This window comes from Cricetulus griseus, assembly GCF_003668045.3.
Source record: "Cricetulus griseus strain 17A/GY chromosome 1 unlocalized genomic scaffold, alternate assembly CriGri-PICRH-1.0 chr1_0, whole genome shotgun sequence".
In the NCBI taxonomy this organism is placed as follows: domain Eukaryota; kingdom Metazoa; phylum Chordata; class Mammalia; order Rodentia; family Cricetidae; genus Cricetulus; species Cricetulus griseus.
Genome location: NW_023276806.1, coordinates 235,173,387 through 235,199,428, shown reverse-complemented (window position 1 = coordinate 235,199,428; position 26,042 = coordinate 235,173,387). Strand labels below are relative to the sequence as shown.

The following is a 26,042-nucleotide window of genomic DNA, read 5'->3' as shown; positions in this document are numbered from 1 at the left end:
TTCTTTATATACTAGGCATAGAAGGGAGTCCAAGCTTGCAAAAGGCATGGTGGCCTATGCTCTTTTGAAGAAGTCTAGAATAAATACATAGACATCAAAAGAAAAAGTAAGTAAAAATGCCTTGGGAAGTTTATAAAGTAGGTCAGAAAACTAAGGAGAAAGTCATTCCCTTCACTGAGTGAATGAGAATGAGGAGTGGAAGATATAGGAAGAAAATTTCCAGAGTTGCTGGAAGCAAGATTTTATTATGAGGGGAACACAGAAACCAAGAAAATGTAAGCTGGACCCAACAATGAAGGGCCTGGAAGACCAGTCTAGAGCCATACATTGTTCTACAAATAAAACATCTGTGTGGCCTGTCTTTTCATTCAGAAATTTGGCTTTATCCCAACACTTGACTTGAAATTTAAGGTAAAAATAACCAAGAAAACAAAATCAATGGGTAAGGTACAAGGAAGAGCTGATTTTTGGTTTTGGAATTATTTTCCCAAAAGAAGCAATATTATCATCATCCCTTGGGAGTTTAGACAAAAAGACCCAGGGAAGGAAACTAAATTTTGACAAAAAAAAATCATATGGATTAGAACATAAAATTAGTCTTTTCTTAATATTTGTATTAAATATTTGTAAGGTATTAATATTTTATTAAAGTTAACATTTTAAATGCTTTCTAAAATGATACAGCACCCCACTCCCATGCCACCTCCACACAATCAAGATATATTGTAACTGCATTGCCTATTTCCAGATCAACATTTTGAAATGGTAACTGTATGGTGATGCATTCACAAAACATTTTTTTATTTATTATTGTGTGCACTTAAATCTGTAGCCTGCAAAGTCACGAGTTCAATCATAAATTTGAGAGCCATGAATTTTAAGGCAGTCTAGAGTTCAACTATAAATTTTGGAGTCATGATTTTGGCACTGGTCTTAGTCTTGCCAAAGGTTTTCTTCCTAACCTCAATCCAGTGACATCAGTACAACCTTCAGAGCTTAATCCCTAAGCAGGCAGTGTTCCAGCTATAAACACAAGGAGGTTTTCACATTTTAAGCTATCAACTCCACACAGCCAAGAGTTTAGTCGAGACTTTAAAATTTACATAAACTTGGTTCTTAATCCCTATAAGCATAATATTAAAATAAAAATTATGCGAGAATACATGTTATTTTTAAAATCTGTTTTTCTCTTTCTTGAGTAGGATAAGATTTAAGGAAAATCTGTCCCCATAATTTTGAAATAGTTGATCTTGGTGTCCTTCCCTGGTCTAGTTTTAATTTCTCTGAAACCCAAATTCTCTTATCTTCTTTAAAATGAACTGATGTCCAATCATCAAGTAAATGAGAAATCATAAATTACCTGGGAACTCACTAATTTGGTCAGAAACAAATACATGGGGCTTCAAAGAGAGCAACTGCTTTAGCTCCAATTGATTGTAGGCATTTGCCAATTTACCCAGCCAAGGAAACGATAGATGATTTGCCAGAGTAAGAGGGCAGTGAGACTTTCTGCTATGCCCATAGACTCATTGGGGGTATGAGCAAGGTAAAGACTGGAAGTGGAGAGAAAAGGTCCTGAACATTAATTTTAACTATGGTTTTTATGAAATACTCATAGTAGTTGCATTTTCTCTCTTGGAGATGTAACATAAAGTATTCTCAATGTTTTCAAAACTAAATAGTTTCAAACAGTTCAATTTTCTTTTCAAAAGTCTCAAACCCCTAAGGGATTTGAACATGAAATTAGATATATGATAGTAAGAAAATAGTTGAAATACCCCATGGTTCAGTTACAGGATTGGAAAGAAAAGAAAAGACACCGAGAAAAGCAACAACAAAATTAACTGAAATTCCAGTGATCTTTATCTTACATTGTGTCTTCATGCATAGATTGTTTTCATTATAGTACATATTATATAATCAAATGATATAGGAAAGATATATATTATTGTTACTTAACAGATAAAAAAGTAAGCAATATACTCAAGACCAAGACCACACAGATAATAAATACCAGTGGCAAAAGAAAAGAGATATCCATAATCCTAACTTCCCACTATATAGCTTAGTAATTATTAAAACAAAAATGGGAAAAGGAGGTACACATGATAATATAAAGTATTTCCTGGAATACAAGGTATTAGTCATCCATTCTCTTTGGATGACTTATGTTAAATACTGCCTTATTATCTAGTGAATGTGGTAAGTGAAAAATAAAGTATAATTTTCAAAGAAGTAATCAGGCAGTCAAGTACAAAATTTTCATAGTAGCAAATAATTTGATAAAATTTTTATTGTCTCAATGTTTTTACCTCTTTATCATTTACAGAGATGTTGAATAACTACTTACTTTTCCTGTCAAACGTTTTTCTGTGTTCAGGATGAAAACTGCCTGCAAAGCAAATGTAGGTGTTGGATGTCAGTGTTTCTTTACAGAGGAATTTTATAAGAAGCTGTCCCTCAATACCAATTGAAATAAAGTGCTATTAGGTATTATACAGTATTAAATACCAAGAAATTAAAAATAAATGCATAATGGTCATTTAATTGCCTCAAGGTATAATTCTATCTCTCTTCTTTAAACTCTCACAATTTTGCCTGGGTATTATAATGGATTGTTACATATAGACTTAGTCTAAGAGGTAGTTTGGAAAATCGATCCTTCCATTCCATTGATGTGCAGGAAGTAGAAAGCAAATGTCAAATACAAATGTAAAACAGGACAGAATAAACTATTACAGCACATCGTGTGAGTGGCTCAGTTCAAACATGCTTGTCTGAGAATTTTGTGCTGTCCAGATGGGTCAACTTGATACATGTACTTACATACATCCTACAAGAATCAACTAAAGTCCCTTAAAACTGGAATGTCTCACAAGCTGACAGCTTATGAAATATCAAGGTATTGAAACATAAGCCCAGTGTGATGAAAATTAGAATAACATACAAAAATCAACTTTAATTACATGCACATTAATTGGACTTAAATTAGTTGTATACTCACAAAGTCAAAACATTGGGATGATTGATACTGAGATCTGCTAGATAGGGAGGCAAATGAAAGAAAAAGATAATTTTGTTTTTGGCTGCTTTAGGAAGGAAACAGAGAATACAGTCAATACCCAATATGGCAGGCTAATTAAATAAATTATATAATTTTAGATAGTGGAGAGTGAATGATCATGTTAATCAAAGGATTACCATGCTAGCTGGGGGAAAATAATTAGAAAACAAAGCAGAGCTAAACAAAACAAAGCAATTTAAAGACAATGTGTTTTCTAAGTTAATGCATTTATCAGAGCTTTGGGAATGGAGGCTAAAACTAAATTGGAATAAAAGTAAATTAATGAAAGGTTAACATCTATAAAATTTCATGTTTAAAGAAGGGAGGAAAGAGCACTGCTTTCTGGCAATAGTACTCAGACTCCTACAAGTTTAGGGAGAAGGCCCAAGGGTTGGATTTATGTTGTCAACAATTAGGTGCCCAGCAAAACAAGACTACTTCTCTGTCTTTGTTCTCTTCCTTCAACAAGAATGGAGAACTACAGCAGAATGTGCAACAGCGTTTTGTTCTATTGATATTATTGTTGTGCCCCCTTATATGTGATCATTGTACATTAACTTTATACCCTGACTCACAGAGCTGGACAAAACCCATTTTGTTAAGTCCCTTCATGTTTAGGGATCCTAAATAAACTACCTTCAACAGACTATTCTTAGGCCTGTGCCCAGATTTAAAGCCGTGTAACACCTGGACTTTGTGAGCTTAACCTGCTGTGACAAATAAAAATAAATAAGAAAGTTTCCCGTAGCTGACAGCCCAGGTGGAAGTTTTACTATAATTTCCATCCGTCATGGAGGCAGGCTTCAAGTGAAATAAACTGTATTTACACATAAGTTTGTTCAGAAAGGGGGCTCTATTCATGCTTTATGCAACCTCTTAAGCTTGGAAGAAATCTACAGATATAAACAAACCAGGAATATGGATCCCCCTTTCCATTTGTAACTTCAGATGCCTGTTTGCATGCATCTTTTCTATACAGACAAGCTAGACCAGGGGACCAACTGAACTTTGTCCTTATTCAGAAGTAAAAATTGGTCTGGATGTATAAACAATAGGTGGGGAAGGGGAGCAAAGCATCACACTCTCCTTTCAGATCTTCATCTCGCATGGATTCTGTTCCATTTACACTGATTCAGAATCTATGGAGCCAGAGAATATGACAATTGTTTTAAAATGAAGATAGTATATATGATGAAAAAAATCAAAATCTTTTAATTTTAAGCTCTTCACAATCAACTGAACAAAGAAGCCAAAAAGGTGTAGGATTTAAGAGCTCAAATGTAATTTTTTTTCAATTCTTTCAAATTCTCCCACATGTATCTATGGAGACTGTATTAGGGTCATATGTACACAAAAGTATTGTTAAGTAACTGTTTTGTAAATGCAAGTCCAAAATCAAAACTTTAGAGTGAAAATTTTCAGTATGATACAAAAACATGTCATAAAGTTATCATAGCTGATAAAGTACAGTATAAAATAAAGCAGTATCTCCAAACATTATAGAATAAGAATATTGTATATAATGATTTAAAAGCAGTTCAAAAAATTAATACCATGTTTAATTTGGGAAGGAAGAGAACAGAGTCAAAATCTTACTTTATATCAAGGAATATCGAGGATTTATGTTCTTTGGGTCCAAGTGTATCTGATCTTTTGTGATTGTGGCATGACATTGTCATCTACAAAATTCATGTTAGAGAACCTCATAATTAAATCACTAAAATTTGCTAAATTAAAAAATAAAAAGGAGGCTAGGTGTGAGGGTTCTGGAGAGATGGCTCAGTGGTTAATGGCACAAAGTTGTAAACAATTAGGATAATAGCACAAAGGACCCAAGTTTGGTTCCCAGTGCCCACCCACAACTGGTAGTTCACATTGCATACAGCTTTGTGGAAACCAACACCCTCTTCTGGCCTCTGTGGGTACTGCATTCACATGCACAATGGCCCCATAGATATGTAATATAAATAAATAAATAAATAAATAAATAAATAAATAAATAAATAAATCCTTTTAAAAACCATCCATAGACCGGGTGTTGGTGGCGCAAGCCTTTAATCCCAGCACTCGGGAGGCAGAAGCAGGTGGATCTCTGTGAGTTCGAGGCCAGCCTGGTCTCCAGAGTGATTGCCAGGATAGGCTCCAAAGCTACACAGTGAAACCCTGTCTCGAATAACCAAAAAATAAAAAAAAATAAAAATAAATAAAAACCATCCATAAAGAGGAGAGATTACTCAGCAGTTAAGAGTACTGGCTGCTCTTCCAGAGGTCCTGAGTTCAATTCCCAGCAACCACACGGTGGCTCCCAACTGTCTACAGTGGGACCCGATGCCCTTTTCTGGCATAAAATTGTACATGCAGATAGAGCACTCATTCACAAAATTAATAAAAAAATCTTTAAAAAGATTTTCATGATTTAAGTGAGTTTACAATTTTGTGTTGTGCTATAGTAATTCCTTTTCTTGGCCACATCTGGCCTACAGGAAGTGGCCTCAATATTATTGAGGCATTAGATGCCTTAATAATACTAATATTTAAGAGAGTAAAAATAAATAATTACAGACCAAGAAGAAGCTACAGGAGACTACTATCTATTCTGAAATTGCAGAAGAACTTGAGCAGAAATTGAGGAAGAGTAAGAAGACAAATGTAGAATGCTTTCCCAACAAAAAAGTAGAAACATTTGAATCAAAAATGAAAATAAAAAGAACATTAAAAGAAAACTAAAAGTTAGGAAGCCATTAGGTCATACATGCCAGATCAGTAGATATTATTTCAACTTATTAGGAACCACAATAAATAAAAAACAAACATACCAATATTACACACAATTCAGATTATTATGTACATATAAGGAATTTTCATTGTCTTACTGAAACAGGAGACACAATTCTATTAATCTGATACTTTCTTGAAAATTAACAAATATTCATGAATGATTTATAAATTTAGTCAATGGAATTACAGATATTTTGTACTTAATAATATTATCATAGTAGGTATATCTAACTGTATTTCCATGTTATAGGTATTGATGGCAAAATGCTCATATAAACCATTAATTAGTGGGATAAAACCAAACAAATAAAATTAAGAAGTTGACATGAAAAGCAAGGAAGCTATTGTATAATTTTCTTGTCTTAAAAACTATTTGAACTTTGAGTATACATATACTAGAAAATTCTAAATAGATTTCTACCTATTAGTACACTAATACATAATTACTATAAATCTGGATCATGGTTAATGCCATTCTTAGTTTAGAACCAATATATATTTGTTTATCCATGGTGGTTGCAGTAGCTTTTGTTGTTTAGTGAACTCTCATTTATATTAGTCAATGTCTAAATTTTTGTTGATGATACAAACAAGGTACATAACTTATTATACTGATGAATATAATAAAGGGAAACAGAAAGAACAAGAAAAACTCTACAGCTGCATTTAGCTGGAAAAACTATGTTATTAAAAACAAGTAGCATAATGGAACACTATTGAATCTTATTCATCTTTACCACAGGACTCCTTCACATGCTAGAATCTGTAAAATACATTCCTTTGATGGATGACCCAAAGTGTACTTGTTTCTATTTAAGGGAAATATTAGCATCAGTGGTCTATTTAAAATGTATCAAGAATCTTCTCACACCTTAATTCAGAGGTTCAAAATATTGAATAATGAATATTTCTAATAAATTTTCGTATTTAGCTAGGCAGTTATGGAGCTAAATTCTCAAAGTTTGGAAGAATCACTATGGTTAGATCTCACGGAATTAGAGATATTAAAAAGCTAAAAATAAATAAACGGAACCCTACCTCTATTCTGTACTTCTCACCATCTTTTGTCTGTAAAAAATGGGTTATTTTCATGCTGGCAAGAATAAGGACTTTAATTTTGTCATCTGTTGTGATAGTCTGCTACTCGGCCAGAAACTTACAAAGGCAATAATTTGTAATGGCAGTAACTTATGGTGGTAGTTACAACTTTAATCCCACCTTGGTGCTCTGGTACAAGTTGGTCATCTTTGTTTTCAGAAAGATTAAGCAAGGCATGCTTTATTATTACAACATCAACCTCCAAGTACATTTCTTTGATGAAGAGATCTTGAGTAATAGGACCAAATATCACATTCTATGGATCTACATAAGAACTTTTTCCCCTTGGAATCATTATCTTTTGTCAATTTCTGTTGGAAAGTTGAGAGAAAACTCCCCAGAAAGCCACCAAAGCCTTCAGAGAAACAATGTGGTTTTTTGTTTGTTTGGGTTTGTGTTTGTTTTTGGTTTTTTTTTTTTTGTTTGTTTTTGTTTTTAACAAAAGCAGCTTCAACTTTGCTAACTCCTTTGGTTCTGGAACTTTCTTCTCAGCCGAATTTTCTACATTTTTAGGGAAGGTAAACAAAGTCTCAGAGTTTACTCGAAGGCTGTTTTCTCATCTGTGTGTAGGAAACTCATTCCATACCATTCTTTTGCACAGTTGCCTTAGTTCTGAAAAGTAGAGACCTATCAGCCTCTTCATCATTTAAACTTAGATTCACATGGAGAGAGAGTTGGCATTGCTTAGGGGCAAGTTCATGGCTACAGATTCGTGAGGCACCTAATTTATCACAACTGGTGGTAATGCAATAAGTTTTTGATCACTTATTATGAAGAGTGTGGCTCCCAACAAACAACAAGAAGTGTTGGAAATAGTGGGAACCTTGGAGTCAAACTCCATGTATTAAATCTCAGCTCTCATTCACGAGCTCTGTGATCAAATGCATGTTCCTTTACTTAGGTTCTTGGTGTTTTCATATTACATAGCTACTTAGTGAAAACTGAAGATAGAGATTAAATGGGAAAATTATATATGAAGATAAAGACTAAATATTAAATGTTGTTGAGTAAGTGGGGCTGAGCTCTTAAAATATCTGTTTAAAGTAAGGAAGGAACTGTTTAGGAGTTCATACTCCTAGAATATTTAATTTTTTCCTATTGTGAACATTCAGGTATTACTAGACTTTTATTGTGATAATTGTTTTCAGATAGATTTCATTATTGTAGCTGACACTGGCCTCTAAATCATGATCCTCTTGCCTCTCTTCCCAAGAGCTGAGATGACAGGTGTATACCACCATACTGTCCTATGAAATTGTTTAAGAACTATATAGCAATTTAAACATGAATCTAGTACTTCATTTCCCAGATGTCCTTGTTTGTAGGATGGAATTTGGTTACCATTAACTTCTTTAACTTTCCCCCTTGCCTCTAGAATCTAAGCTTCTTGAAGTTAGGAGGCTGCAGGACTGTATCACTCTCCATTACTTTTCTGGTGCCTGGTCAACACCTCTTAATAAATATGTGTTGGTTGAATGCATGGATTAAAACTAATTTTCACTATAGGAAAATGAATAAATTCAATGAGCACACTGTCAATCCCTCTAGGTTTTCAGCATCACTAACAGCTTCTCTGAAGGGAGAAAGGATTGGCAGAAGCATCCATTCTGCATCAAATTTGTTTACTGATCTGTTGAAGACTTACTGTCCCTTGGACAAGACAAGCCCTAAACTGATGCATTTTGCATTGATGTATAGTGTTGTTGCAGAGGTGAGATAGGAATAGAGAATGGCTTTTTTTTTCTATAAAAAAGGAACTCAGAGAGAACCTCACCAGTGAGTGTGTGCTCTGTTACTACTGTTGAGCTCCACCTCAGACCATGCAATCCACCCATGCGAAGAGTCAGGGTTGTGTGAAAGCACAAGTCAAACCTCTCTCTCCTACCAAAACATTAGGCAGCCAGTGAGGGGGAAACCCGAGAAAGGGGTCATTCAGCTTTCTATTTTTTTTTTTTACTATCTGCCACTTCTTTTGAACAGCATGGGTGGTGCTTAAGGCCTCTGGCACTGTTCCCAGAAGCATGGCCCCTGCCAGGCAGAATTTGCACCTTCCCAAGTGCTGATTGACTGTGAGAGAAAGATAGTCCTCCTTGGAAGTGGCATTCCAGAGAAGGTATTACCCCTCCATCCAGGCTGTGGAGAGGATCCTGGGAAGGAGAGCACTTCTCTGGTGGTAGTAGGTAACAGATAATTTGATTCTTTTCTCATAACAGTTGCACAATGTCCCCTTTATTTTGAAGACACAGACCACAGGAAAAAAAATGTAAAAGCCCATCACAATGTTCCACCTTCTCCTGCCTCTCTCTTTCTCTGCAATTATTAACATTAAAAAAGGAAAATCAGAACGAGAAAGAAAGAAAGATTTGTTTTCCCAGCTATCAGCAGCCAATGCACAAAGCGTTCTTCATGAGGGTTTGCCTTTTAAAGCATCAGCCCACTCTGGGAGAACATCAAACATATGTCCACCAGATGCTGCGGAACAGCGCGACACTCAGGACCTGACTCAAGTGAACAATAATCTGTGGACAGCGGGTGTGAACCTGAGCTGGACCAACACCTCATCAGACCGAATGGCTAATTGATTTCAAAATTAGACTTGGTATTTCTGAACAATAATCTTAAAAGGCAGCAATAAAATACATCAGGGTCCTTTGAGCTGGCCAAGCTTTCATCCAAACAGCTTATTACAGAGAGCTGGCACACCTGAACTTTGGCACAGTCATATAAATCCAAAAAGAGCAAATGGAAACCACATTTGGCACTGGAGAATTTGTCAGGAGGAGTTTGTATTCTTGAGGAAACATGATTGTGGGTTTTTTTTTTTTTTTGAGGAGGGTTGGAAAATAATCTTTGTGTTAGTGGTAGGAAGCAATTCATTGAAGGCATTTTGCTCTGACACCTGTGATTTATGCAATAAAATATGCACAATCGGTATTGGAAGGGTTTGGGGTTGCTCATGATTTTTGAAACTCTAGGAGCAGCCAGGGCACAGCCAGGGTTATAGTGGCACCATTAGCGATAACTTACTCTCATGTGTAGGCCTACCCCTTTGAACTCTGAAGAGCTGTTTTGTGGCATCGGGTCCATGAAGGTTTAAATCTAACTGCTCTTCGATGACAATAAATTATACCAGCTATTTCAGAAATGCTTGGAATCTTGTATTGGCTCTAGAGTGAACCAACTAAGATTACAATTCCTTGTAGGAAAGATGGTCTAAATACTTAGGAGGGTAAAAATGTAAGATTCACACAAAGGCAATGATATATTTTAGTGTCTCTCTTGCAGCCATTTCAAATCCTTCTATAGATACACTGAAAGAGATTGTTCACAGAAAAAAAAAAAGAAAGAAGCAAACACTAGAGAATGCCTGAGTGAGTTATATAAAAGAGAATTGACTATATAATTCACACTAAAAGGGAGGGAGCTTCTTGTTTTAATTTTCTTACTATTTAAGGAGAAAAGCTTCTGTGTCAAGTAATTCTCTCAATTTTTAATGTTAACTTTTTGGTAAGGACACTCTCTCTAACTGGATGCTTTATTTAGGCCTTTCATAACTGTGAGATTCTTATGTAAAGAAGATAAAATAGTTCATGGTGGAAAGGAGAGAAAATGTAAAGGAGAGACAACTGCTTCACCAGCACTCATCTATCCAGACATCTTACGACAAAGAATTATTGTGAGAACAAAGATCGAAGGGAATGACCCTGGAGAATTTATCTCCAGTTGAAAACATTTTCTGCTTCATCATGCCCTCCTGTCCTAAGGCAATCTTTCTCTAAAAAAAAAAAGTTGACAACCTAAGAGAGGTGTGATTGTACCTTTCTGACTAAGAAGTGTGTCTCATTGTGGTGGAAATGAACCTGAAGTGGAGTGAGGTCTCAGGAATTAGAGGTTAGAGGTCTGAAGGAAGGAAACTTAGGAGTTTTACCCATCTTCCATTAATTCACTGCGTGATGGACACATCTTCCTTCCTGGGCAGTAATTACTCATTTCTGAATGGACTCTCAGTCTCTAGGGTCTCTTTGTTTCTTACATTATAAAACTATGAAATAGTTTATTCATGTGAGACTTTTCAAAGTTTTCTGTGCTTGCTGTTTTGGTAATAAGCCAAAGAAAAATATGTGAGCTGTAACTGAATAGGATATGTGTAAATAGTTTTTGAACAACAGTTTTCAACCATATGCTTTTTAGATAGGAGACGGGAAACTGATAAATTTTGAATAAGAAATTATTTGACTTTGAAGTAACCATAAGATAGAAATAAATACATAGAAATTATTTCTTGTTTGCTAGTATCAGGTAATAGCAAAATTCTCCAAAATAAATGGGCTTCTGGGAACACATTTTTAAAATCACAGTCTTATTTATCCAGTAAATTAGAGTGTTTCTTTTTATGAGGACAAATGCATACTTGAGAAATATGAGCTCTCTCAATAATCACTAATGTAAAGATCATTAGGGACTGGGGAGTTTGGGCTACTAAGGTGAATGACATGTAGTATTCTGTTTACATAGAGTTTCTGGACAAAACAAGACTAGAGAATGCATCGTTGGGTTTCAAAATTTTTACTATTTTCAAAGAAGGATTTCAAAATAGCACTCAAATACTAAAATGCTCATATTAGGCGTACAGATCTTAGTTGTTTTCATTTGGATGCACATTCAAGAATCTAAACTAGAAGTAACAAAGCTGATAACTGTATCTTTAAATAATTTTAGCTGGAATCTGATATAGTTTAGAGGATCTCTGTTTTTATTTTGTTGAATGTGTATTTTGTACAGCTTAAATGATTTCTCCAATTTTGCAGAAATGGCAATAGTAATGATAAGAGGATTTAACAATTGGATGCCAATGTACTAAGTAGCTTAAATGTAGCAATTCATTTAATTTCAAAGATACTTACAAAGAGGGAATGAATATATCAGTTTAACCATTTTAACAGCTTTAGTTGGACTAAGTAATTTTCCTGGTTTCCCATTAACTTCTAAGGGTCCTTCACTAATTTGTTTTTTTTTTTAACAGTATCTAAATTAATATTATGTCATTCAGAAAACCAACACTGTCTGGCCTGTTCAAAGTGATTGAGTATTGTGAAGAAAACACTGTGGAATGATACTGTGGACAGTGACTTTAGAATGGTCCAGAGAGCCTGGAAGAGGCAGCATCTGAGTTGACATTTAAATGACACAAAGTATTAGACTGTGGGAAGCTCTTGGACAGACTCGTTAAGGGGAGGAAGCAACTAGTAAGAAACTGTGGGAATGGGGTGGCTTTGCAGAGGATAAACTGTGAAGATTTTTGTGTTGAGAGCCTTGATCGGAGGAGGGAGTGACAAGATGAGACTGGAAAGGTATGTGATGCATGTGGTCTTTATGTTGGCATATAATATGTTCATAAAATATTAATGTAGGCCTATCTTTTGGATGATCATCATTAGCATATATTTTACTGATCTATAGCAAGATTTGTGAACTTTACTGACTCCAAATACTTTGAGACATGTAAAGACCGAAACCAAACTACTAAGGATCTTCCTTGAAAAGCACACAGAAACAGATAAATGTGCACAGTGTTTCACAATTTAATTAAGGTCATGTTCATCTTGGAGCCTATTCCTGCGACCATAAATTTCAACTTAAAATACCCAGAAAATATTTTCCAGTAAGCTAAATTAATTGTGCTCATTAAATCATAGTTATAATCCCCATCTCTGTATACTGGCTTTCCTCCTAAACTTATATATTCAGGCAATATACATTCTACCCCAAATAAAATAAAACTTCCAGTTCCAACCCCAGTGTTGAAGTCTTGTTTCTGCTGTTGTTTTTAACAGATATACAATATATTTTTGAAATTTTGCTGTGTATAAACCAAATAGCTGTTGTTAGGAAAAGCACCGTTATAAATCATTTACCAGCAACACTAGACCTAAACTGATATGAAACAGGTATTTATGCCTAATTGTACCACTCATGTTTATAATGTTTTATACCTGTCATGTGTTGGAATTTCTCCTGCTGAAGCTTCAGAATTAACTTTAATATCCTCTAATGTAGAGTGTGTGGCTACATATGCATATCCATGGGTTCATGCACATGCCTCCTACATCCAAAAATAAAAGTAAAAGTTTTGAAACATGCAAAGCATTGAGATTTGGGGAGGTAAAAAACCTACAGACACGAACTTCTCTCCTTTGTGACCATTTCCTTGGATAATTTATGCCTTCGCTGTGTGTGCGGGACATTAAAACAAAGCCATGCTATGGCTATACCCACTTCTATCCAGATGGTGCTCTGACAGGCTTTAGATGACAACCTAGTGTTTCCTCAACACAGACCACCTTGGGAGTCAGAAAGCGGCTGGACACTATGAATGCTCTCCCTTGGCATATAAAACAAACACCTGAGGTGCATTAATTTGTGCTTTCCCATTCACAGGGTCCCTTACCTATGTAGGATGATTTACCAACTTAGCTGCCATACAAAACATGCCCCTGCAGAGAGGTCTGGCCCCTCCAACGACTTTTCCCAGAATTTTCTGATCGTATTCTCAAGCTTGTCTCTTTGTTTTCTGATTTCTTGCTTAGTTTACTTTATATAGTCTAGCACTGCATTTTTAAAGGCATTTTACCATCATGGAATTGCTAATACTTACCACATTGTCCTAAAGTAAGCATTATTCTCCTTTTGCTGTAAAAGACACAGAGATGGTTGAAATCTGTTGCTCAAGCAATCAGAATGTGGGTGAGAACTGAGCATTAGTTAACAAACATATCACGAGTGCTTTCTAGTCCCAGGTCTCTGAGGTTTGATGCTTTTATCTGATAACTGTTCCCAAAGATGCAACTAATTAACTGTATCGTGGTGGTTCATCTTAATATATGAGTGCTCAAAGGGTAGAGGATTGAAGGAAAAATTACAAAGAAAGAAGCTTCTTAATAGCCAAAGTGTTAATGTATTGAATTATGAATAATGTTAATAATGAATTATGTTAATAATATTAATAATTCATTATGTTAATAATGAATCTATTTGTTCTTATTCTTTGTAAAATTATTTCATCATTAATTAAATGTATTGTAACACAACAATTTAAAACTTAATACAAGTATGCAATGTCTTGTGGATTCTACTCATTACTTTTCTTCTTTCTTTGATCCTTGCTAGATTTATGTAGCCATCCCTTTGCTGTTTGCATGTAAGTTGCCTCTGGGTCTTTCTGAAGCTGTGCTTCAGCTCCTTGGTTTGCTATAGAATCTCCTATTATATTATGTACATAATAAATTTGTACATAATAAAGTTTGTACATATACATTATATTGTACCAGGGGTCTAATTGTCAATTCAGTTCTGTAATTTATTTTTATATTGTCTTATATTTATATCAGTGCAAATGACAACATTCATGTCCGTGGTGCCTTTCTAGTCATGTGGTGTGTTTCTATTCATAAAATGATACCTCACTCACATTTCCCACTCCCTTAGAAGTTCATTACATTGTTGTGTCCCTTGGATGGAGTTACTGTACCACCACAATATAATTGCCTATGTTCATGTCTGGAGATAGCTTCATCTTCATTCTAAACATCCAGCCAGCCAGCGACTCTCATCAGTGTTCTCAAAAGTGGACTATGCGAGCCACTACATTTATTCCTTAAACATCACATTCATGTGTTCCTTGAAACAATTTAGGGTGTGCCTCTTTCTCCAATCATGGTCCAATTTGTTGGTCTCTAAGGGCTTGGCGGAATTTCTTCTGAACATTCCTTAGATTTCTATTTAAATATGAAATAGACTCTTCCATTCCACTGAACACACTGTAATTTACTCCTTTAATCTTGAACTCTTCTGCATCCATTCCTTATTAACACAACATGCTCCAAATCTCTCCATTTACCAACTGTTTATTCCTGTCGCTTTTTAAAATTCCCACTTGGAAATTCTTCTTCTTCTTCTTCTTCTTCTTCTTCTTCTTCTTCTTCTTCTTCTTCTTCTTCTTCTTCTTCTTCTTCTTCTTCTTCTTCTCCTCCTCCTCCTTCCTCTTCTTCCTCTTCTTTCTTTTCTTTGCTCCTCCTCCTCTTCTTCTTCTTGTCAAACCTGCCTTGTACATTTGTCCTAGAGAAATCTGTAAATTTGGTACCTCTTCAATCTTAAATATGTAATGACTATTAAGCTTTTGCCTATATCTATTCAAAATGCATACTTGTCACAAGTATGTATATACTGGTAACATTATACATTATATGATGAATGTATAACAGTAATAAAAGAAAAACATGAAAATGAGAGAGATGGGGGAAGAATGCATAGACATCATTGCATGGAGAAATGGGTAGAGAAATGATGCAATTGTATTTTAATTTTTTAAATTAAAAATATTTTAAGGGCTGGAGAGATGGTTCAGCTGTTAAAGGCTAGGCTCACAATCAAAAATATTTTTAAAACCTCTAAAACATAGAAACCTACTTTGCAGTAGTAGAGGGATGCCAACATCTTAGAAGATTAGGACAGAGCCCAAATGTCTTGAAGTATTATCTGGCACTATCTTTTTTTATGGCATTGAGATTGCTCTGTGGCTTTATTTGAATTTGTACTAACACACAAGTTAGAGCTGGATTCAGATAAAAACATCTTAGCTTTCCCATCTCAAATTGAAAGTAATTTAAACATATCCGTAAGAGGTATCTATCCAAAAAGACTTAGGTGACTATTTTCTTCCTGTGAAAGTATTACATAATAAGGAGGGAGTATATATAAAAGGTAATGGATAAAAAAAGAATATAGGCAAAGAATAAGGCTTGGGACTTGCGGGCTTCACTTTTTAAATATCTGGTACTATCTTATATTTGACATCTGTAGCCATGCTTGTTCCTTCATTTGTTACACAAGAATTATCATATTAGACACTTACTAAGATTAAGTAAACAGACCTAAAGAACACAAAGAGGCTTGACACACAGATGTGCTCAATAAATGACAACTTGTATCAATATTTAGAAATATACCAATTCATAATATGAACTTTAATAGGATACCCATTGGAGGAGAAGATGTAAGAGCATAAGGGAAGTCCTACCAGCTTCAAAATAATTTTGTTATAAAATATTTATTGTGCTTACATATCAAAGTTGAATTATGCTATATCCTACTGAGAAATTCTATGCTTTTAATAATTGGTATTAAAATACTCTATGTACTGATACACAAAAACTACAATACACACGAGCTGGAAATTCTCTTGTGTTCTCAGTATTGATAGATACAAATGTTCTTTCCTGATCTCTTCTTTACAAATCCAAAGTATTCTCATCTTACTGGACCCTTAGTCTTAAGATCTGAGTTAGAGAAGTTTCTGCGCCTTTCTCCTCATAGCCATATCCATGTCCAAATTTCCCTAACAGCTATGATCTGTGAAATGAATCCAGTATTATATATAATTCTCCAGTACCATGACAATAGCACATTGTCAAATAGTAGCCAGGGAATTAAGTTGATTTGCTTATAAGTATAAAATGGAAACCAATACAATCTGGCTCTAATTTCTGAAAATAATATTTATACAACTATACATACATTTACATGAGTAAAATGAGGCTTGCAAGCATCTAATAAATTACAGCAAATTTAGTGGTTTATGAGTTGAAAGTAAAATACAAGCCTTTTCTTAATAAAAAAGGATGATTATATTTTGCACCCTCTCTCACTCCCTGAACACATGGCAATAATAGAAAGTAATACAATGAAATTTTAGAAGGTTAAAGACAGAATAAAAAGCAAGAAAATTATCTGTAATTGTCTTAGTCCATTCAAGCTGCTATAAAAAAAAATTACTGGGTACATTATAAATAGGACACTTTTTTCTGCTAGACTGGAGGCTAAGAAGTCTAAGCACAAAGTTCCAGAAGATTCTGCATCTGGGCATGTTCTCATAGATGACACACACCCTGTGTGTCCTCATATGGCAGAAGAAACCATTAGTGTGTCATGGGTTTCTTTTCTAAGTACACTAATCTTATTCTTATATATAAAGGCCTCTTGATTTGATTTCTTCTCCCATAGCCACACTTAGTAATACTAACACTCTGGGTATTAGGTTACAAAGTATAATTTTAGAGGAAAATCAGGATTTATACTGTAGTATTAGTAAATTTAAAACATGCCCAGAGGACAAACTATGAGGATAAGGGCTGGCCTAGGAGCAAGTACTAGGAGCTGAGAGGAGAAAGGGTCTATATATGTGTAAAGATGGGTTTTGGTGTGCTTCTTTGAAGTGCTCCAACAAAGCACTTGAGAACCAAAGCTGGAAAATTAAGAGGAAAGATTTGAGAAATACCCACGTTACTGGTGACGTTTGGCGGAAAGTATCCACGTAGGAGATTTGATTTGTTATCCATGATAGCATTCATTGGTGGAGACATGGAGCTGGAAGACAGAAAGCAAGATTCTATACTAAATGAATAAAACCAAAGAACCCTTGAAAGGTGGAAGGAAAGTCAGAGAAAGTACAGTGGATTTTTTTTTTTTTTTGAATTCCAGGGTAAATAGCAATCCTGTGGTTGGAAGTATTTCTGATAAATAAAACAAAAACTCATTCAAATGAAATTAATACAATAAAGTATATTTGAACTTTCCAAATATAAAAGGCAATTAGCCTCACCCTCCCCAGGGAGCAGAAAGGGTTTGTGATAGTTAGGGTTTTAGTTGGGGGGGGTGGCAGGGGAGGAGGGGAGGAAGAGGGAACTGGGATTGATGTGTAAAACCATCTTGTTTCTAGTGGGAAACAAGAGTAAATAAAATAAAATGGGGAAAAAAGAAAAAACATACATTCAAGACCACTAAAGAAAAAAATAAGTAAAGGCAAAAAGATAAAATAGAATAAAAATACAAGTTTCTGTACAGCTCCAAATCACAGATGTGGAAAATAATATTATTGAAATTGCTCAATATAATGATTAGACAATCAATATGTTACACTATAAAGAGTAGAATTAGTACATTGACACTCTTGAGAAACTCAGTATGGAGATGCAGAAAATGTAAAAATACACCTTCATATTTATTAAAAAAGTGAAATAGAGGGCAAATTGAGAGTTGAAATGGCCCTATGAAAAACTCCAAATGATAGAACAGAGTGAGGTATTGAAAGGCAATATTTAAACTTATACTTTAAAACCCTTAAACACTTTATAATGAATATGCAAAAGAAAAGGATTTTTAAAAATGCTTAAAAATGTGACAAGAGAAAATAGATTCTGTTAGAAAGGAAACAACAAAGCCATAAAAGAGCACAATGGTATCTTTAAAGTATATAGGAAAATAAAGTCCTAAGATTAAAATTGCTCATCTAATTATTTATCCTCAAATATAAGGGAAATAAAACTATTTTTTAAATAAGAAAATTTGTCATTAAGAGACAAATAAGTTTTTCCTTAAAAGAAATGAATAATAAAAACAAAAGCACATCTTGAAGACAGAAGTTTAAGTTATTTTATTTTGGATTTTTTACTTACTAGAAAAGTTAATAGTTTTATATATGAAGTTAAAGGAAAAGACAACCAAATGCCCATGAAGCAAAAAAATAGAGTATCCATCAATAAAACACTGTGTAAGAATGAAGAAATAAATTTCTTCTTCCTAAATTCCTAGTACATCTGAGTGATTACATTTTGAGATAAGGCCTTTGAGTAAGCCAGATTTACAGTATCAGACATATGCTTCCTCCTTTAAATCCAATCAGAAGGCAGTTGGTTATGGCTACATCATCTTGCTCTATGATTCTCACGAGTATGTCTTGCCATCTGAGTCATTACTATAGCCCACAGTATGCACAGCTGGATGAGAACATTGATGACTTTCCTCCCTAGCTTGCATAGCACTTTACAATATGATGAAACACAGCCATCAGAGAGGAAGCTCCCTGATCAGTGCTAACTTGATTTCTACAGGTCCTTCGACAAAAGTGTGTGGGCTTGGGATAGACAAGCCCTTGCATTTCTGTATCATCAAAACACAGGGTCCCTCTTCAGTGTCCCAGTAAGAGCTCTCCACTTTCAGCTAGCATCGGTCCATACAGTGATTATGACTTGGGTCCTTGTACATGATGGTGACTATAAGGTATGCAGCTCAGTCTGTGTTGTAGAGAGAAACAGAAGACCATATGTGCTTCCATTGAAAAGCTGCAGCCTGACCTCTGAACAGAGCAAGACCAAGTTCCTGTGGAGGTTGGATATGGGAGGAGCTAGGAGGGAGGCAGGTATGGGTAGGAAACACTTACACATTAAGATGAGCTGGGGATGTCTTTAATGTTTTATTTTATGTATATGGGTATTTTGGCTACATGGATATATATGCAGCACTTGTGTGCCTGGTGCCTGTGGAGGCTAGAAGAAGGCACGAGATTCCATGTAACTGGAGTTTTAGAAAGTTGTGAGATACCACATAGATGCTGGGAATCAGACAAAGGTCCTCTGAAAAAGCAGCAGTGCTCTTAACCTATGGATCACAGGCTTCCCATTTTTACTTTCTTGTCTTTCCTGTGCACTCGCACTCAGAAACTCAGGTTATTAGAGAATACTTGTCACAGCTACTAGAATATTGCTCATGCCTGCAGATACACAGACAGAGTGCTTCTGATGTGAGTGAACACCCAGTCAAGTGGCACTCACTCTCAGATAGTGACAGTGACTCACACACAGGCTACTGTGTCCTGGGACAATGCATAGAGCACATCAGAGAACACTGTCTTGCTTTGCATCTCCTTGGTTCTAAAGGAGGGGCAGGGCTCAGCCTCCACACCACCAGGTATATTTGTCTGCTTTGATCTTAAGAGGAACACTGGACTCCAATCTCTCATATCTGGAGATCTCTAGAGCCAAAGCTTGGAAAACATTTCTATCTCTCCAGCAAGTAGAAACTTTTGACATTTTTATTTCTTTTATCATTATATTTTATGTTTATATTACTATGTTTTTATTCACTGTTTTCTCATAACCATGTCTTAGTTAATATTTCTATTGCTGTGACGAAATACCATGACCAAAAAGCAAGTTGGGGAGGAAAGGGCTTATTAGGCTTATACTTCAGCATTGCTGTTCATTACTGAAGGAAGTCAGGACAAGAACTCAAACAGGGCAGAATCCTGGAGGCAGGAGTTGGTGCAGACAAAGGTCATAGAGGGGAGCTGCTTACTGGCTTACTTCTTATGGCTTGCTCAGCCTACCTTCTTACAGAACCCAGGACCACCAACCCAGGGATGGGACCACCTCCCATGGACTGGGTCCTCCCCCATTGATCACTAAATGAGGAAAAGCCTTACAGCTGGATCTCATGGAGGCATTTCCTCACCTGAGGCTCCTCCCTCTGATGACTTTAGCTTGGAACGAGTTGACATACAAAACCAGTCGGTATACCATGTCTCTTCTTCTTTCCTTCCTGTCTTGATTTATCTTCCTTTACCTTACTTCCCATCCCTTTTTGTTATTTTATTAATATTATTTTCCTTCATAGAGATTTCACTTCTTATTTCAGTATACATTGCTTTTTGTTCCTGTTTTTTCTTTTGTTATTGGTATGTAAAAGGTATTTATATGCTGTATCTACTATAGTGCATGTTTGTTTTGCGCTATATGTAGTTTTGTTCTGTAGTTATATGGTTTGTTTTGTCCCTCCTGAGTCATACTATGGACTGAGCCCTCCAAGTAAGGCTGTTCACCAAGAAGAAGCTCATGTTACATATAAGGCCATCACAACACATGGACAAATCACAAGGTAGAAACACAAAGAAACACAGAAAAGCAAGGCACCATGATGCCTGCAAAGGTTCATAATTTTTCAGTAACTGAACCCAAACATATAAATGCAGATTAAATTTCTGATATAATAATTCAAAAGTTGTGGAGAGCAGGTAAGTCCTGAGTGATTGTGCATTGTTGACATGGGCATAGCCATATGGAGAACACTAATGCCTTAGGTTCATGTGAATGGCATGGCCTTCCCCTATTCTGACTACAGATAACAGTGTATGCAGAAGGTATCAACCACAGCTTCCTCTTCCTTAATGACTACAGCCTGAGACTGCTGCCCCATACAGTCTCCTGCAGAGGTTATTGAACATATCTCCTCATTCAACTGTACATAATAAATGTGCTGAGATTCTTAGCTATGATGTTTTTCCATCAGAGTGCATGGGTCCACCTCACCCCAGCTTTTGTGTGCAAGTGTTTGTTGTTTCATCAGTCCCAAAGCCATGCAAGCCATGGCAAAGTCATATTTTATTTTACTTTTAATCTCTCTCTCTCTCTCTCTCTCTCTCTCTCTCTCTCTCTCTCTCTCTCACACACACACACACACATGAGAGAGAGAGGAGAGAAGAGAGAAGAGAGAGAGAGAGAGAGAGAGAGAGAGAGAATCGTGGAATCGTGGGGAGAGGAGAGGGACATGTACCATGGAACATTTGTAGGGCTCCATGGTTTCTGGAGGTAATCAGTTTGCCTCATTTGTGTAACAGACACTTTTATCAGTGAACAATATCACCAGCTCATAATTGAAAAGAATTAAAGACTTCATAAAAGATACAAATAAGCAGAATAAAGATGTAAGAAGACAATACTGAATTTGAATTTAGCAAAGAATAAAGATTCTGAAGGAAGAAAAACCTGAAATTCTTGGGAGTTTAAAGCTTAACAAATCAAAAGAAATTAGAAACCATTACAAATAGACTTAATCAAGTGAAGAATACAAGATCAGGGCTTGACCCTATGGTCAGTGAGTTGTTATATTCAGATAGTAACAAAGAAAGATGAGAAACTATGAATATAAGCTCCAAGACATAAATGATACAGTCAGGAGACCAATACAAACCTAAATTCAAACAAAAGACATAAAAATACATATAATGAAGAATCCTTATAATGTAATTTTATAATAGATATAAGAATTCTTAAATCTGAAGAAAGATACAATAAGCCAAATACAGATGGCATTTAGAATCCAAAACATTATATATATATATATATATATATATATATATATATATATATATATATACCATTCTATGTCACATTACAGTCAAAATAGCAAGTTTATAAAACATGGAAAAATATTTAAAAAAAAATAGGAGAGTAGCTCCAGGCCACCTATGAAGGGAAACCCCTCAAAAATAATAGAAAATATCTCAGCAAAACTCTGAAGTCCAAGTTAGACTGTAATGGTGGGTTTCAAAACATGAAAGAAACTAAATGTCAACCAATATGCCTACCAAATCTATCCTATAAAATTTTAAGAATTGTGAGATAACCTGACCTAAAGCAATTCATGACTACTAAGCCTGCATTGGAAAAGATAGTTAAAGTAATCCTGCAAATAAAGAGAAAATATACTGAAGGGTGGACACTAGCTTCTATTAAAGAGTAAATTGGAAAAATTAAAGTCTTCTGTCTCCACACAGAGTTCTGTCCATACGCCAAAAATCACTCTGGGAAAAGTGGCTTATTCTTTCTGCCATAACATCAGTGTAGTGGCCCATGAGTAGTATGGAGTAGCCATGAGGAAAGACAGAATGTGAGAGGAAAGAGTACCATGACTCTACTGAAGGAACTGAGTGGCAAGGTATTATGAAAGTTGGCATTTATAGCCAAGACCCCAATGGGAAAATTCAGTGAGCAAACAATGGAGATGTGAATTCAAATGTTTAATACTAACAATCGAATTTTGGTAATAATGAGGAAAATACAAATACCAACCACAATCCTATGATGTTCCATACTCCATCAGATGTGTGACACAGAAGCTAAAACCAAATGATTGTTTCCAAGAATCTAAGATTATTTTAACTCTTGTTTATGTATTTACTTATGTTTGCACAGCCTTTTGTCATTGAGGCTGACCTCAAACTTGCTCTATAGCAGATGATGACCTTGAACACCTAGTCCACCTCCCTCTACCTCCCAAATGTTGGGATTCCATATATTTATCACCATGACTAGCTTGGAAAATACTTTGGTATACAAAGGTACATGGAAATATCTAGCAAAGTTGAAGGTCTATATGTACATATAGACCTCTGTGTATGAATAATGGCACATACTTTCTTTGTTACAGAACTATTCATTATGTCAGCATCTAGAATATTCCTAAATATTCATCAGTATAGGCAAATGAGTAAATAAATTTTTATAGATTGGCATAATTAAAACGATCCAATAGATACAAAATACGTCTTCATTTATTAACATATCTCTCTCAAAGCATAATGCTGGGGAGAAACTGAATAATATAATGTACAGTTTATAAAAATGTGGAAAACTGTGCCTTTAATTGGTTTTGAATGTGCGTAATTAAAGCACACTAGACAGCAAAAAGTTTAGGGGTCATACAAAATGAAAGGAACCCTTCACTCTTTCTTCTAGCTGAAGTCTGTCACTGGCTAAGAGTCAAGAATTTCAGCACAGCTAACAAAAGAATAGTTGCAAAGGCTGTACATTGAGACAATAATCTTTTTATTAGGATATGTCAAATAAACTATCAAAATACTAATAAACTATGCTTAAAGTCAAAGATTACATGACCTGTGATCTTAACCTCACTCCATTCTCATCTATAAATCTGTTATATTCTGAGACGCTGATATCAGAGACAAGATTATGAACCTTACTTATAGTCCAGTTATATGTCTATATGTCTGAACTTTCTTGTGCCTTACCTATTACAGTTGGGATCCACTTGATCTTTTGACCTATGTTTTCAGCTTGTCAGTCTGTACTTCTTTCCACTGTATCTCAGAAACAAGCTTATGATCTAATTTATTGAAGAGAGAAATATTTCTTAGATAGGACTAAGTGTGCCAAATAATGCACAAACTTTCAAAGATTTGAACAGTGTAACTTCAGAAGCCACCACAATGGTGTATATGCTATTGTTAAAGCATGCCAATGCTGTGACTCCCTTGAGAACCCAAGCCCCCACAGGGATGAGCATTGTTTCTTCCTGAGTAACCCTCACTTAATGTCCATGTTCAAATCTGAATGTGGGTGACAGTTATGTGACTTGACCTGTTGGGGGAGCTGGCAGTGGGAGCAGGACATATCATAATCTGGCTTTTTTTAGAGCCTGCTCCCTATGGTGGGACACCTTGCTCAGCCTTGATACAGAGGGGAGGGGCTTGGTCCTGCCTAGGCTTGGTATGCCTGACTTTGTTGACTCTCCAGTGGAGGCCTTACCCCCTCTGAGGAGTGCATGCAGGGTGAGATGGGGAAGGTGGGGGGACTCTAGAAGGGGAGGGACTGGTATATAAATGAACTGGGGCTGGTATAATAAAATGAAAAAAATTGAATAAAAAATAGAAGCCTAGAAAAAAGAAAAATAATTTCTCAATAAAGGTTCTTCGTGAATGTTCTATTGCTGTGTAAAGACTGTGGCCAAAAATGACTTGGGAAGGAAAGGGTTTATTTCACCTCCTAGGCCACAGTGCATCACAAAGGAAGTCAAAGCAAGAATACCAGGCAGGAACCTGGAGGCTGGAACTGAAGCAGAAGCCATTGAGGGGTGACACTTAATGTTAAATGACTGGCTTGCTCAGCCTGTTTTCTTATATAACCAAGGACCACCTGCCCAGGGGTTGCACCATCACAAAGAGCTGGGTTTTCCCACATCACTTGGGAAAATGCCTCAGACACTTGCCTAGAGACAATCTGACGAAGGTATTTTCTTAATTAATATTCCCTCCTCCCAGATATGTAAGGTTTGTGTTATGTTGACAAAAATCAACATGCATAATGAATTCCAACTTTTCTACCTACTCATTGTGATTTTTCCCTTGTGAAATAGTTAATAATCCTGACTTCATTTGAGTACTGGTCTCTAAAAGACGTTCTTCTACTGCTAACAGGTGGCAATAAAAGTCTGACTCCTGTATCTGCTACAATAATATTACAGCATGGACCATCATCTTCAAGGCTGCATTTAGTATTAATGGGAAATAAGTGTAACTGTAGAAGTTTGTAAATACAATCATTGTCTAGAACTGTAACAGATGGGTAGGTATTAGTAAAATACTTTCCTAAAATATTTTTAAAGAAAAATTTTGACATTCTACAATTTCAAATTTGAAAATAAATACTATATATGTATATATTTCATGAAAACAAATATATATATATATATATATATATTTAACACTGAGGTATTTTGTCTTTAAGACATTTAAAATGAAGTTCATTTTGGAAGCATGGTAACTAAAAACATGCTCAACGTTCTATAATATAAAGACAATGACTTTGGGATCTGACACACCAGCTGTGTCTTTGATTTTTTTTAAGTCATTCAGAAAATCAGATCGATTTTTTTCACAATGACGGGTTTTAGCATTTGCTAGTTGGTGTTGGTATGGGGATTAAACAAGTTGGCATAAGAGCAAGTTCTTGATATCTCATAAATGTTCAATAAATACCTTATTCTAAGAATCCATTTATTACTTGCATGCGCGCGCGCACGTGTGTGTGTGTGTGTGTGTGTGTGTGTGTGTGTGTGTGTGTAGTTACTTTCTACCACATCTCTAAAAGATCGTTTCTAAGACTGTCAATCTTGAGTGCTTTGGTTGCACCAGGCGTTTCATCTTTCTGAGGAATGGTGTGTTGACACTACAATGCCTTCAGAGATCTAGATCTAGATCGGAACCACTTCTGCTTTTCTCCTCACTGCTCTTCACAGCATGAGATTGTGTTTGTCTGCTCATCCCCAGCCTCAAGATGACAGCTCTACTGCAGCCAATTGATCTCTAATCTGGGCATGAAAAGGAAACAGAGGAAAATCTCATGCTTCCCTTTAAATAATTTCTGAGATGCCCTATTACAGGTGCTGTAAATACAATCATTGTCTAGAACTGTAACAGATGGCATTTGTCACATTAAGAGACGCTTGGGAAAATGACCTTGTAGCATTAATAAGAAAGATGAGGGGAATGAGGATGACTACAGACTGCTCTTTTATTCTGTCTAGAGGGTGAGTGTCTGGGTACAGATTAACCTTTCCACCTAAGATAGCTTCGGAAGGTCCACATAGAATTTGTATGGGAGTAACAGGCTGATAGCAGACAAAAGTGAGCACT

At 35.7% G+C, this 26,042-nt stretch overlaps 1 long non-coding RNA gene across 1 annotated transcript in view; it reads right to left on the bottom strand.

Annotated features, from left to right (window-relative positions):
- Positions 1 to 17,178: 17,178 nt before the first annotated feature.
- LOC113833309 overlaps positions 17,179 to 26,042 on the bottom strand; it is a 103,613-nt gene continuing 94,749 nt past the window's right edge. Inside the window, exon 3 of the long non-coding RNA XR_003480935.2 lies at positions 17,179 to 17,362. This is a non-coding gene — a long non-coding RNA (uncharacterized LOC113833309). The remainder of the gene's footprint in view (positions 17,363 to 26,042) is intronic.